We start from the raw sequence: 15856 nt of genomic DNA on the forward strand, positions 1-15856 counted from the left end.
GCCAAGGAAAAACTGTGACGCAGGTGAAGGATCTGACCTCTCCTAACAAACCTTGCCCAATGAACTCTAGATCTCTTTTCATTCCTAATTCCTGTCTCTTAATTCTGATAATTCTTGCTGAGGATTTAGCTGATAACAGCTTTCTCAGATGAACTTGAGAACTAAAATGGCTCCAAGATGAAAAGAAATTAAGTTATAATGGTGAAGTGGTAAAGCAATAAAGACTATTCATTTGTTTTTTGGTTGTTGTTGCTGATTATGTGGTGGGGATTGTCTAACACCCAAGCACAAGACAATAGGTATATGAGGTTTGTTAGTTTTTTAGAGTTTTAATAACCATGATGTTAGAGAACTTAATTCTCTAAGGCTGCATGTTGCAGAAAAGATGGCTATCTGTATTGGTAAAGGAAGCTGTCTGAGTGTGTGGATATATGGGTATGTTTGAGAGAGACAGACAGAAAGGGGCAGAGACACAGAGAGAGAGAGACAGATAGAGAAGTGGAGACAGAAATAGAGAGACAGAGAGAGACAGGGAAAGAGAGAAAGAGAAAGCTCATTTCTTTAGTACCACCAGTAGGTGATCCATACAAGGATCTCTGTAACTAAAGCTTATTCAAGGTCAAAACTTACAATTTTAAATATTTTTGATGGAATTTATAATATATTATGCAATTCTATGACTTCTTCAGTAGAAACAAAGACAATGGGGCAGAGCTGAAAGAATGAGGAACTAGGAGCCAGGAGATCTGGTGCAACATTCTGGCTCCTTCCAGGTCATATGACTCTGGATAGTTCACTACCACCTGTGCTAGACTCTGTTTCCTCATTTGTAAAATGAATCAGTTGGATTAAATGACTTTTAAGGTCCTTTGCATCACTAAAGATATAGATTTACCTCACATGGTTATTGTGAACAAAGCATTTTTTAATCCTTAAAACATCCAAATACGTAATTATTATAATTGACCACTCAGAGGCATCATTATAGACATCACTTATCATAGCACCTTCCAGCTCTACATTTACATCTTACGATAATATAAGGGGCTAGGAATGTACTTAGGGCCATTTGTCCCTACAATGAATGGTTTTATAGTCTTTTGTTTTTTGAGTTCTAATTCTTATGTATTTTAATACTTCTTTTTTGAAAATCCCCATTCATGTCAAATCCTCAGCTCTTCTTTCTGATGTCATTAGTGTGCCTATCTCTAAAACACATTATAGTTTTATGGTTTGGATCCACTGTGGGTCAGGGAACTATATGCCAAGTCCATTAGAAGTAAGGTCCAAAATAAGAGTAAAATGACTGAAGAGCTAAAGGGCACAAACATTTTAAGATCAATACTGTCTATTCTCCTTTTGTCCAGTTTCTCAGCTGGGTTCAGGAAAGCTTGTGGAGTAGGAAACCTCGAGAAAAAAAATGAGAGGTCTATCTACTAAAATAGTCCTTTTCCTATTCAACAACATGCCCACTCTTTTTCAAGTATGTCCTCTTTTTGGGGCAGCTAGGTGGCACAGTGGATAGAGCACCAGCCCTAAAGTCAGGAGGACCTGAGTTCAAATGCGGCCTCAGACCAAACATTTGACACTTATTAGCTGTGTGACCTTGGGCAAGTCACTTAACTCCAATTGCCAAAAAAACAAAAAACAAAAAAAACCCCTCCATTTTGATACCCTTCAATGAACTAACATGTCTAGAAGCTTCCTTTCTTCTACCTCAATTTTGTCGTACTTTTCCCTCAGTTTAAATGCTAAGACCCCAAATTCATTTATAAAGTGTGGTTGGAAGCATATTGATGTTAAATAACATATGGCAGTTTTTAGAAGTTTAAATCAAGCGGAAATTATCCATGGCTGCCTGAGCCTCTTTGTAGTTGGTCAGAGATTATCTTCTGATGACATGTAGGTAGCATTTTGTGTTTTTGCAAAGGATTCATAATCATTTGACACCCCCTGAAACATGGTATAGATTATCATTGTTATCCATAGTTCACAGAGGACAAAATAAAGAGTGGCTGGACCTCACATTGCCTGCTCTAGGGAAAGCCAGGTTTGGAACTCAAAGCCCCTCATCCTCTGTTCTATTGAGACGACTACTATAGGCATCATGAGGAGAGAACACACTAGGTCTGGGAACAATTCAGGGACTACAGGAATCACTAGGTATTCATCCTATTCTTTGGATGGTCCCAATTAACCATGGATGACAGAAGCACACTGGTATTACCTTGACTTGCCCATATCATCCTGAAGCAGCAGGATGAAGCACAACACAATGGTAATGAAGAGCCGAAGGAGCTCTGTTATAATATATATGTTGGGAGGTCCTTGCCTTCTGTGTAAGTTCTTCTTTCTGTTGGGCCAATGAGATTCCCAGAAGGTATGTCTTATATGGGGGCCTGTTCTTTGTGGGATGACTGCAGAATTTCCACTTGTCTTTCTGGAGCTTTAGGTCACTTGGAGATTTGGGTGTAGTAGTTACTGCAGAAACCAGAGGACAAGAGGAATATTCACAGACTAGCACCTGCTCCTTGTCTCCTACCAATGTCTTCTCTTTAGCCAGAATCACAGAAAAACAATGTTCAAGCTGAAAGGAGATCCCATACTGTGTATGACCATTTCAAAGGCCTTGGCCTCTGATACTTACTCAACTAGATAGCCAGTCTGATGTAGGAGAAAAAAAAATCATAATGGTTCACAATTATGTAGTACTTTGTGGTTTTGATGGTATTTTCCTCATAAAAAAAAAAAGGACATGCGAGGTATGGTATTTACCCATTTTATAGTATGTCCATTTTGTAAATGAAGAAACTGACAATCAGAGAAGTTAAACAGCTTGCCTATTTGCAAAGATGCTCTTAAGAGTTGGGATTTGAACCCATGTATGCTGCCTACAAGCTCACAGCTCTTCCCATTCATCAACATGACACAGAGCCTACCAATTCAGTTCTAAGAAGAAACGTCTGGCTGACGTAACAAAGTGGCTCTCTTTAATTTAAAAACACACAAGGCAACAACAAACATAAAGGTTTCTTGATCCAGGTTCAGAGAAATGGAACTGAGGGGAAGGGAATCAGTGGGACTCAGGCAGGGCGGTAGTGAGAGAGAGTTGAGACAAAATTGGTGCTGGTCGATACAATCCACCATTGCATGGAGATTCAATTGAAGAGGGAGGCTGCCATCCTCCTCATTGGAGGCTTTCCTCAGCACCCTGTAGGAGACAAAGATCTCCCACTGCTGCTTCTTCATTTGAGGAACAGCAGGAGAAGGCAGGAGACCCTTTGCCAAATGAACCCCTTCTTGACAGCTGCAGGGAAATGTGTTTATGCCACAGGGTCCCTTAGAAAATTGTCCCTAAATGACTGATGTTAAGTCAGCCAACAAAGAAAAAGCTCCCAGTGGAAAAAAATATATTGGAATGGAGGGAAAAGTATATAAAACACCAAACTCCATGTTCTTTTCCACTCGTCCTTTCTTCCGTAATTGCTATTACAACTAACATTTTTGTATGGATTTAAGGTCTGCAAGTCACTTAATTAATACCACTGTTATCTTCACAACAACCCTGGGAGTTGGGTGCTATTGCTAACCCCATTTTACAGATGAGGAAGCTGAGGGAAGTGACAGTTAAGTGACTTGGCCAGGGTCACACAATCAGTAAGTATCTGAGACTGGATTTGCGTGTAGGTCTTCCTGACAGCAGGTCCAATCCTCTATCCATCACGCCCCTAGCTGACTCTTCAAGCCATTTTGTTCCTCTATATGCTCTAAGACAAGGAGCACTGGAATGTTAGTCAGAAGGCTTGGAGTTGAGTCCTGGTTGCTCCACTAACTAGCTGTATAACCTTGAACAAATCTCCACCTTTCTGGGTCCATTTCCTCCCAGATAAAATGAGGTGGTTGGACCAGTTGGTCCTGCATAGCTCTCAAATGCTGTGCTCTAAATCTGGCCAGAGGGCATTTGTGACTGCATCCTTTAAAAGGAGAGAGTTCAGAAACCACAAAATGTCTGTGCTGGCATTACACAGATGTTCCCCAAGATGGAAATACCCCCCTCTGAAAAAGAAGCAGCTGATGGCAATGAGGATAAGTAGGAGCATGTCATTCAGGGATGGAGAGCTCTGTTCAAGATGATATTCTTGGGCTGTATGTAGGGGTACTGGGAAGTTTCTGGATTCTGTACTGGGGTAATGATAATCCACCATGTGGTGTGTTATCTGATGATGTATTTATCAAAAAAAACTAATAAAAAGAAAATTAAAAAAGATACAATAATTGTTACTGCACTACACCCTAATGAATTATTGTGTTCAAGGTTCCTACAAAAAAAGTAATATTATACTCGGCTTATGTTTTAATTGATTTATTAATATTTTATCACAGGAATGTAATTTAAGCTCCTCATGATTTAGATCTCATAAACCTTTAGCATTTTGCAAATTCAAATTCCAATTTAAAGCCAGGGCGAGCAATTAACTTTTCTATCATCTTGTCAGGGGAGAAGGTTCGTGTTTAATTTGAGACAAAGTGACAGAAATATATATATACACTGTATGTATTACTCCAATTTAATTTATGAGTCAGCACCATCCACCTTCAAAATGTAGATTTAATAGAAGGGGAGGGGGAAAGGCCCTGCTGTCATGGCAGAGCTGTGATATCTGTCCTGAATTTCCTATGAAAAAATGTTCCTGGTTTATTGAGATACCCGGATAGATTGATTGCAGGTCTATTTTCAATTCTTTTGTTTTAATTTCCATTCACTTATCACTTTCTCATATAGGGCATATTCTCTCGAATGTCACCAAGTCTCTCCCTGCCAGTTTTAAGGAGGGCTGACACTCCAGAAGCTCAGCTCAACTATAGAAAAATAAGACATTCTCAGAAAACACAGCTTAGAGCTTGGTTTTTTTTTTCCCCCCAATCATCTCCACACCCCAACCATTTAGGTGAGTTCTGTTACAAGATAATGACAATAATTCTTTAATTTAAACCTAAATAACATACATGATAAACAAGTTTGAACCATTTCATTTCTCAATGACCCTATGACTGGACATTTCATGTTTATTGCAGAATAAGGAGACACGAGTGCAAATTACCAAAGAAATACGAAAAAAACAAACCTTTACCATGAAGGCTATCACAAATTGGGAATAGGTTACTGAGGGAGGTTATGGAAACCCTTCGACAACTACAGTCCCATAATTCACCAAAGCAGCACAATGCTCTATGCTAATGAGATGAGTAACATGACATCTCCTCCCTGGTTCAATCAAAGTGAAGCAATTTACATCTCAAACCATTTCTCTCATCAGTGGGACATATAAAGTATAGAACAGAGAGAGGCACAGAAAAAATGCACGTTTATGCAGCACCAGCCAAATCACTACTCTCTCTCTCTTTTTTCTTTTCATCACTTTCTTCCCTGCCCCCCTCCTCCTTCTGCTCTACGGTGACCATCATGATCAAGGTTCACAAAAAACCCAAAGTGAAAAAAAGGCAGTACTTATGTCTTTGACTTCTTCTCCATACTGACTACCATTCTCCACCACTTTCTTCGGTCATGGTAGGATTGGTAAACAGAGAACTGGGGTGCTGAGCCAACTCCTTTGTTCCTTTTTGAAACAGAATCAGTTTCTCTTTATTGGTCAGAAGGAGGGATGGAAAGACAGGGTTACTGGGGAAAATACATAGTAGGTAACAAAATAATTCTTTTTTAACTCAGACTTTTTTTTTCTAGGGATATGATATGTTGTTATACAACAGAATGGTGTCCAATTACCAGAAACAAATGCTATTTTGGGTTAGTGTGAGGTCTTCATTTAAAAAAAAAGTAGTTTACTACTAATTTATAATTAATAGCTACAGCTTAATCATCCTGACCAATTTGCACTTGTGCACAATGCTGAAAATGGCAAACAATGCATTCATTGCACCTCCTGAAAGACACAATCATGTTCCTGAAAAACGGTTGCAGGGAAGGGGGGTGGGGGGATTCTACTAGTCATGGCTCTTAAGCAGAGTACTGGATTATAGCAGAGGGGCTTAAATACGAGGTAAAAATGGTAATCGTATTCATCAAGTACACAAAGAAGTAAAAACAAGAAGCTGGAGATAATTCCTTTTACTGGACTCACTAAAATAACAATAACAGCTTGATGAAGAGAACATGATTGTCAAAAGCTTGTCCATTTTACATTTTCTTTTTACATTGTACAGTAAAAGGAAGCACCTGCAGCTTCTACATGTTGTGGGATTTTTTATGATATTAAACTAAATCATGGGGTACATTTGTTGTAGGAGCTCCTACACTCAATCTGAAGCATAAATTCCCTTCTATAAACTTAAACTGGAGTTCAACTGCAAGCAATCCTGATGACCACTGCAACGGACAAGGGTCTAGGAAATCAATCCCATCTATCTTTGCTTCGCACTCGGATTCTCATATAAATTTTCACTCAAACTCATCAGATCTTTATTCTTTGGAAAATAAGGTAAAACAGGCTTCACTGTCATGCGTATTTTTAGATAAATTACAGCCGGATGTCTTGCAATTTCTTATTCTATGGTGTCCACATTGCTGACAGACATCAGCCTATATAAGCATTGCCGCTGAGGTGTTCCCATACTTGTCCGAAAGACACTATTAACTGCATATCATGGACATTCGAAGTGCATAAGAAAACCATAAACTTAATTACACTGGAGGACTGGTGTGATCTCACATGAAATTTGAGCTACTATTATTAAAAATAGAGATTGCATTTACTTAATGCTTCTTACAGTAAACCAGTCACTTTTAAACTTTCAAGGTTGTGTAATGAGACAAAACAATGCTTAAAAAAAATAGAAATTGCCTGAAGAATTCATAAGAGCGAGTGTTTCATGTGTCAAGAGCAGTATTTTTAATTTTGAGGGGGTCAGAATCATGAGCTTAAAATAATGTAGATTGTTTTTGTACTGAATGTATACACATAAGTTACTCAAGGTACAGATTTGGGTTGGGGCACTCTCAGTTTACTTTTTACAGGGTTGTAGCTATCAGTTGGCTTCCAAATTATATTCAAATATTCTTAAAATATCTTTAGTATTCTGCACAGTATATTCTGCAAGAGTGCCCTGAGTGAAAAATAACATAATCACAGAATTTCAGAATCAGAAGGGATCTCAGAGGCCATCTAGTACAACTGATACCTGAAATAGAATCTTCTCCCAATATTTCTTGGAATTAATCTTACAGTGGTTTTTCTTAAAGACCTCAATTGAGGTAGAACCAAGCTACCCTGGATAGCATTAACTGGTAAAAAGACTCTCTTCACATCCAATCCAAATCTGCCATTCTGCATGGTCTACCCATCCTATTACTTGCTCTGATCTCTGGACCAAGCATAATAAGTCCACTCTCTCTTCCATATGATAGCATCTCACACAATTGAAGACATATAATGTCACTCCCTTTCCAAGTTCTCTCCACTCCAAGCCAAATTTCTACAGTTCCCTCAAGGGAACCATTTAGCCTATTGTCTTCAGTCTCTCCTCTCATCCTGATTGCCTTCCTCTGAAAACACACTGTAAGACTTGCATGGTTAAATGAAAACTACTATTTCTCTCCTAACCTGTATGAATAAAGTCAAGGTGTTAGACACAGCCAATCAAACAGGCAAACTATCCCACATAAGACCATTTTTACCATTCTGTTTTGCTCCATCTTTAAATAGGCTAATATTTAGATACTCTTCTAGAGGTGAAACATGACAAGAGGCTTCTTTCAATCTGAATCACAGAAGACTAAGGATTTGGGGCTGATGCTACATTCATCTTATTTCACCCTTATGCCCTTTCAAAAAAGCATTTTTGAAACATAGTGACAATAATAACTCATTTATCAGAGTAGGTTTCTTCACTAATTATTTCATCACCTTCCCCCAGATCTTAGTTTCTTCATATATGAAATTAAGATTAAATTGGATTGGATTAGATGATCTGATTCTAAATCCTACGATCAAATGAGGTAGATAGTGCATCATTATATCCATTTTATAAGTAAGCTGAAGTGCAGCAAAGTTAAGTGAAATACCCATGGTCGTGTAACTAGTGAGTTTCCATATTTTAAATTTGACTAAGGACAGTATCTGATATGATGTCATTTGTAATAAGAGCATTTAGATTAAACAAAATTTTTACTATTATTGAAAGTATGGAAATGTTATAAAGTCAGAGGGCTGGAGGTGGGGGGGGGGGAAGAATCTCCTTAAGACCCCAGACAACTTTTACTCAAAAAATTCCAGACTAGCATTTATTCAAATATTAAATACATTTTAAGGGTTCTAAATTCTGAAAGTCCTGCTCATTTTCTTTGCAACCCTTGCTATCATCTCAGGCTGTATAACAACTGGTCATCTACTAGAGAATGTATGAAGTAATCACTGTTGATAATCAGGATTCCAAGAACAGTGAAAGTAGACTAGATCCCCAAATAACAGCTTGTTGGGAAAAAAAAAAGAACTATGAGACATTTATTATTTGCCATTTCAGTCAGGCTGTTTAATAGATTCAGTTAACCATGGAGCTGACAAAAAAAAAAGTCCTTGGTCTTGGAATGGAGAGTGTACTGTTACTTTTATTGCTCCAAGGCAAACAAAAGCTGAGGAAGAGAGGCAAAGGAAACAGAAATCAGAAGAGCCTTGGATGCCATTCTACTGGCACTGCCACCTGTCACTTACGTAAGAAGATGCAATCACCCATCTGTCCAGACTGGTGAATCATAAGGTCTCAGAAGCCATTTACTTACTACAAGAAAGTGACTCCCTAGCCACTTAAAAAAACAGACCCTACATGATAGCGGGATGATATGACCTTTGTTGATTCTTCATGTATTTACTTAAGATTTTCTTCTACTATCACATATCATCTTTTGAAAAGGTGGAGATAACAAATGTCTAGAGCAATAATTTGATTGCAATAATATTAATAATATATTTTTCTCTTAGTACCTCTCTGCCAGAGATGTCTAAGCACCTTGAAAGCATTAACTTACCAGGTTTGGCTCCATTCCCTATGAATTAGAACCATTTTTTAAAATCATATTTTTATTTCTGGTGGGAAAACACAGAAAGGCCCATGACTTGCCAAGGCCACATAACAAGGCTATGGCAAAGCTGGGAAGAGAACCAAGGACTCCTGACTCAACCAAAATATTTTCTCCTATTTTAAAAACAAAAGTAGCAGCCCTTCTCTTTCAGAAATTGATGTCTAACAAAACAATATTAAGGGAAACGAAGAAAAGTCCTGGAATGACAACTTTTTCTTCATCACTATTACTATTTGGGGTTTTTTTGTTTGGTTCACAGTTGACTGTTTTGTTTTTGTTTTTTACTAGAAAATGGCTTCATGTCTTAGAGGTAAGCCTTAATGTACTTTTTGACTAAAAACAATAGGTCCACCTAGAATCATGAATTTGTATTTTGCTGCATAGATCACCAACCATCTTTACAACCCTTCATAAAATGTTGAGTATTTGTCATATAAAGTCTCTCAAGACATATATGGACCAAAATGTGAATCACTAAGGAGAATTAATGAATTGGCTGATCAATAAAAAGTACTTATTAAGACCATACTATTTGCCAAACAATATGAGGATATAAAGAGAAAATGTAAGACAGTCCCTGATTTCAAGGAGCATACACTCTATTTTGGGGCAACAATACAAAAAGAAAAGGAAATCTGAAAATCAAGGAAGGACACAACATTTAAAAGCTTTTATAAAAATTGTGGCTCAATGATTTTATGTTTTTAAAATGGGATGAGTAAAGACAACAAGCATTTAGAAGAATCCAATATTTAACTCATTCTGTGATCTCATAAATGTATTGCCCATCATCTGGGTTCAAGTCACAGTGATGTTGGACTGTGTGATTTTTATCTATGTTCCCCTAGAGATACAATATAGAGGCTTTGTCCAACATTTTGGATCAGTTCCTTTGGGTTTTTAAATTTTGTGGGTACCAGTGTAACACTCAGGGTGTCCAACTACTATTATGATCCTTTCCTTTCTCTATGTGAATGGTCCACCCCTTTTCCAATTATACATCTCATTGATGACATCAATTATATGCCTTGTAGTCTAGATCACTATTAGAAATGTGTTGTAGCTTATTTATGTTTATTCTTCATCTTTCTATTATTGTGAGATCACTCAAAACTTAGATTCCCTGGACATTATGGTGTTCTAAAATTTGCAACCATAAAACATTACCAGGAGAACATTGATTTTCTAAAAATATATTTTTCTGCATGGTAGCAGTTTGGAATAAATGACAACACTCTGAAATTTCCCAAATATAATCAAGCTTGCTTTCTTCCTTCTATTCAATCCTAACTCACTGTTTATTTGCAATGCCTATCTACCGCATATATACATGGTATTAATTCAATGGACTGGCCATCTAACAGCAAGTCCTAATTTGGATGAGTATTGTTAGTCTATTTATTTTTTCCCTGTAAAGACCATTGGGCCACTCTCGTTGGGCTAGTCATAGATCTTGGTGAGGAGGTCCTATAATGTTCTGGGGTTTGAGACAATTGGTATAATATTGGTACAATCCTCTGCCCTTCAACCCCACCAAATTCCCTTTTATCTATCTTGTATGTATTTTTGTATATATGTATGTGTGTGTGTATAAAACCACCTCAGCAAAGCCACATTTATATATACATATATACCAAGACACATACCAAATACGTACATATATACATGTGTAAACAATTTCTGTGTGTATATATAAAACGTACATATATTGCATATACATAAACATGTATTTTATATATACAGACATTATAAGATCTCCTCAGATTATTTATATTATGTATACATATGTGTATGTGTATGTATGTAATAACAAACTCAATATGTGCACATGTACATGAGGTCTCTGATGGAATGAAAATTCCTTAAGGTACAGAGACTGTTTCATTTTTACCTTTGTTTCCCCAGAACCTAGCACAGTACCTGGCACACAGTAGGTGCTTAATATTTGTTGACTGATGAAATATCATCTGTAAACAAGAACATCTGGAGGACCTCACTATCTTTAAGAACCTCTTCCCTCTATTTGGATCTTGTGTAAGACTTTCTCCATGCCAGTGAAGAAGCCACTCCTATGGCCAATATAAACCTCCCTGTTTTGGGCCTCACCTGGCTTTACTAATTAGAAGATAATTAAACAGAGTTCTCCTACTGACTGGCTTTTTTGATTCTGAATATATGGATAGGAGACTCCTTGTTAGAAGAGCACCCTTGAGGCTGTGATTTGTTCTCTTAAGTAAAATCATTTTACATAATCAACAAATATTAAGCATACATATCATCTTTTGTCCTCTTTTCTGCTACCCTGTTGCCATTACCATTGGAAGTGGAAAAGAGACAGACATTTAGAAGGAAATGATTTTTTTTGTTTTAATTTTCTGATGTCATACTAATCCAGATATGAAACAATAGAAATCTATTATAATACTGTTGATGTGGGATTAGATACCCTCCAAAGTCCCCTCCGACTCTATATCTATTGTATTATAAATAAGGATAACCAACCTTTTATAGGCTTTCATTGTCATTATGAGAAAGATTCAGGATATAAGAATTTGACTAATGAATAACTCATAAAAATGAACAGTCACTGCCACCCCCTGCCCAATGTTTCTATACTGTTTCCTCCTAACCTGGAACTACTTTAATTCAACTACAATATTTACTTCTGATATTTTTCTATGCCATACAAAATTTGGTAGAGATTTGACAATTATAAAGTTAATTTAAACCATGTAAACAGAAAAGCCAGTTAGTTAATTCAGGCCTCCAACTGGGTTCTGGAGGATCCAAGCTAACTGGTTCAGCTGTTGACATTGATCAAATTAAATTAGTAATTGCCAAACCTCAACCTCACTTTGCACTTTGTGGATTCACCCTGGGCTTCGCTTGGGGCCAAACCATCATGTTCTGGCTGTCCTAATGAAGTTGCATTTTCCTGCATAGATCATCAGATTTCATTACTGCCTTTCATAAAAAGCTGAATATTTGTCATATAAAGTCTCAAAAAACATATGTGTCTCAAAAATGTGGCTCTGCTGAGGTCAATGAATGAATGAATGAAAAAGCATTTATTAAGGCTTTATTACATGCCAAGTACTACTATATATCAAACATTACGCTAAGTTCTAAGGATACAAATAGGAAAAAAAAAACTATTCTGAAGAAGCTCAAACTCAAAATATGACACCCTGAAACCAAGTTAAAATCCTCTTTTAAAAATTCAAAAGTAAAGCTAGTACACTGAAGGAATAAATCTGACAAAAATTTCATATGGACATTTTGGTGAAGGGAAAAGGAGGGTGGAAGGGAATTTGGGAGTAGTATTGTTGGATGAGGTAGAAGAAGAAAACTGAAAATTATCTATTTGATTTCTTTTGTCTGAAAAACCAAGATATCAGTGGCAGATATGCTTCTACCTGCTGACTCTATACATTCCTAAAACTGAAATCTGCCTGCAGGTGCTAATAAAGACCTAAGACATATGGACATAGGAATTCCTTCATGCTTGCCCTTAGAGGTCAAAGTAAGGATATTGTCATTGTTGTTTTAAGTTCTTGTTTCAGGTTGGCTAATAAGGACAAAGAGGACCTCAAAGACTGATGATTTATCTTCACCCACTATATAGGTGGGTAAAGGTCTAACTCAGCCTTTCAAAATGAAATCTCTCAAAGGTACAACTAAAGCAAAATATGGTTCTTTTGGGAGATGACCTCTGAATTTCCCTATGATCCAATCATAAATTATTCAAAAGCAACTTCAGGTTCTTTGGTCATGACATTTATAGCCCTCAAAAGAACTTGATCCAAATGCATTCACTTCCATATCCAGGGTGATATGAATGGAGTTTGAAAACATAACGATAATGGCAGGCTACATGTTGAGAAGTCTAGTGGACCCTCATTGGCAGGAGTACTTATTCCCATCAAAAGCATTAAGAAAATATCCTAGATTTTAATTTTCTTGGTAGGGGGAAGAGGAAGGTGGAAGGGAATTTGGGAGTAGTATTGTTGGAAGATGAGGTAGAAGAAGAAAACTGAAAATTATCTATTTGCTTTTCTTTTGCCTAAAAAACCAAGATATCAGTGGCAGATGTGCTTCCACCTGCTGGCTCTATACATTCCTAAAACTGAAATTCCATATCTAAAAATTGCAAATGTTATACTCAGCATTACTCAACATTCCTTTTCATGTTTATACAGGCTCATGTCAAGGATCCAGCAGCCCCAGGCATTCCACCACAAACCTCCACGTGTATGTCCACTGACATTGTCTCTATCCAATTCAATCCAATAAAATTAAATGAAGTTAAATAAAACAGTCCGCTTGAACCAGTTCACTCAGCATTCCCCATCTTTTATTGTGTTGTATCTCTTATCAGCTCTTATTTATTTAGCCAAGGCAAAAAAAAAGTTTCCAGATTCAATTACATTTTTCCCTCCTGGTCTCCTATCTTCTAAATACTGCTTTTTCTTTAAATAATGCTGTTCATGTCAACTGCCAAAAAAATAAAAAAAGCAGTCTTTGTAACTCTATGAAAATAAAAAGGTCTTAATAGAGAAACTATTATTCCATAGAAGAGAGGATAGTTTACATTAGCTTACATTTTCTTCTCCTCCCGAAGGTAGGGACAACCAAGTTTTCCCTGGGTAAAGCAAATTGGGCAATTGCCTCAGGGTCTTTATGCTAAGCTACTGGGAAGGTGATTGGACAGTGACTCAGAGAGAGAGCTGGCTGGGTAGAAAAGGAGGTAAATCTGCCTGTAGGTGCTAATAAAGACCTAAGACTTATATAACACAAAAGGGATGGACTGCCTCTCTTCCCTTCCAAATAGAAGGGAGTATCCAGCTGTAACTACACTGTCATGGCTTCTTTTCCTTTTCAAAGTTTCCCTTGATATCCATTTTAAATTCACTTATAAAAAACACAAAGTGAGAAGCGCAATGGGGTGGAGTGGAAGATGAAACCCTCAAGGTGATTTGTCCAGGTTCAAGAAGGCTCTCTAGAGCCAGATAACATATAGTTTACTCTTATTGGGGGTGGGGGAGAGAAATGAAAAGGTCTTTTATAGCCAAACTGATCAGACAGGATTTTAAGTTTTTATTTTGTTCTGAAAGACTATTTCCCCCTCCTCCTCCTTCCTACACCAAGAAACTAAAGCATGTGCAACTCAATTTATCTATACCAGAAGGATGAAGTACTGAGTCAACACTGTCAGGACTTGAACCCATCTAACTATGTATTTCTCCATTGCCCATCACCATGGTATCTAGACCCTAAAACAAACACTGAATAAAAACAAACACATATGTAGAAAGAACAATTCTCCAGTTTTCTCACCTTCTTAACTGCTTTTGGTGGTATGGTGAAAAATTATAGATGATTTTGTAGTATTTCAAGACTATTTCTGGTAGGGTGACGGGGAAATACTTAGTTTAAGTGGTGGGTTTTCTACCACTTCTAATGGGAAAGATTAGATCTACACTGGCGTGCTCTTATAACGGTCTCTTCCTTGATCAACTCTCACCTCCTCCCCACTGTATTTGACTCCATTTTGAGGAAATATACAATAAAATTTTTTTAAAAATTGCTTCCCAGATTGGTACTTGATTTTAATATAAGATCTATATTTATATTAGAGATTAGGACTTGGACTCATAATTTCATTGACACAGGAAACTATATCAAAAAGAAAGCACCTGGAGTGGTAATATCAAACTCAAATAGAAAGTGATCTCTGCAGGTCACATACTGATTTAGAATACCAAAAATTAACACTATCTATGTTGGATTGTATTTTTTCCAAATACACTTTAATCCAGTTGGCCACAAGTTTAACATCTCTGGTTTAGAATACTGAAGTAAGTGACTTGTTTAGGATCATACTCCAAGCATATTTCAGAGGTGGCAATTTAATCCAAGGCAAGATTTTAACTTCCAAGCTCCAAAGCCAGCCCTCTACCCACTATGACAGTACCTCTCATGTTTCTATTATAAATATTAATAGACTCCCAAAAAGCCATTCCAAACCCTACCAACTTCATTCTCATCCATTTCCCTAAAGGTCAGAAAGGCTTAAGAAATAAATATTCTAACAGTAGCTTGAACCCAAGATTTCAGATTCCAAGTTCAGTGTTCTTTCTATTATGATATACTGCAAGGACTATCTACCTCAGATTATTTGAGAGATGTTAAGAAGGTTCCTCCTTCCCCAGGAAGATTATTCTACCATTAGAGAGGTATTCCTTGGGATTAAGGCAATTTCCCCAGCTGTCCTCTGTTAACTATTAAATATTAAGCTGTTAACAGTAAATTAACACCTTAGTTTGTTTTCCCAGTGACAATTAACTGAGAGGAACCAATCTACTAGAAAGTTTTCATAAGAAAAAGAGAGAAAAGATAGGTCAATATCATTTGGAAAGGTAGTACACTGGGAGCCCTGGGCAAATTGAGTATATTATGAGAGAACTAGGCATGTGGAAGATAGAGTGGCCTCAAGATGGAAGCAGAGGTAGGAAAGTGCTAGAGAACTATGACAGCTTCATAGTTTCACCTTAGGGTAAGGCTTGATCAGCAATTCCTTTACTGAACAAAGAAGAAGTCTGGCACCATCAGGAAAACTAATACCCAACTGAGTGGAAAAGACTTCTAGGTAGTGACAGAAATGGCACACCTTATGTGAATACACATAGACCATTCCCTTCTTGAACTAAAATAGTATAGGAATTAGGAAGGAACTGGTAGAGCAGGTCTGGAATTTTACTT

The 15856-nt window shown here is 37.1% G+C and overlaps 1 long non-coding RNA gene across 1 annotated transcript in view; it reads right to left on the reverse strand.

The window, feature by feature from the left end:
* LOC144454516 (uncharacterized) overlaps positions 1–15856 on the reverse strand; it is a 917779-nt gene that overhangs the window by 562404 nt on the left and 339519 nt on the right. The window lies entirely within an intron of this gene.

The sequence above is a fragment of the Phascolarctos cinereus genome, unplaced genomic scaffold (genome assembly GCF_003287225.1).
Source record: "Phascolarctos cinereus isolate Bilbo 61053 unplaced genomic scaffold, phaCin_HiC Scaffold_726;HRSCAF=1367, whole genome shotgun sequence".
Classification (NCBI taxonomy): Eukaryota; Metazoa; Chordata; class Mammalia; order Diprotodontia; family Phascolarctidae; genus Phascolarctos; species Phascolarctos cinereus.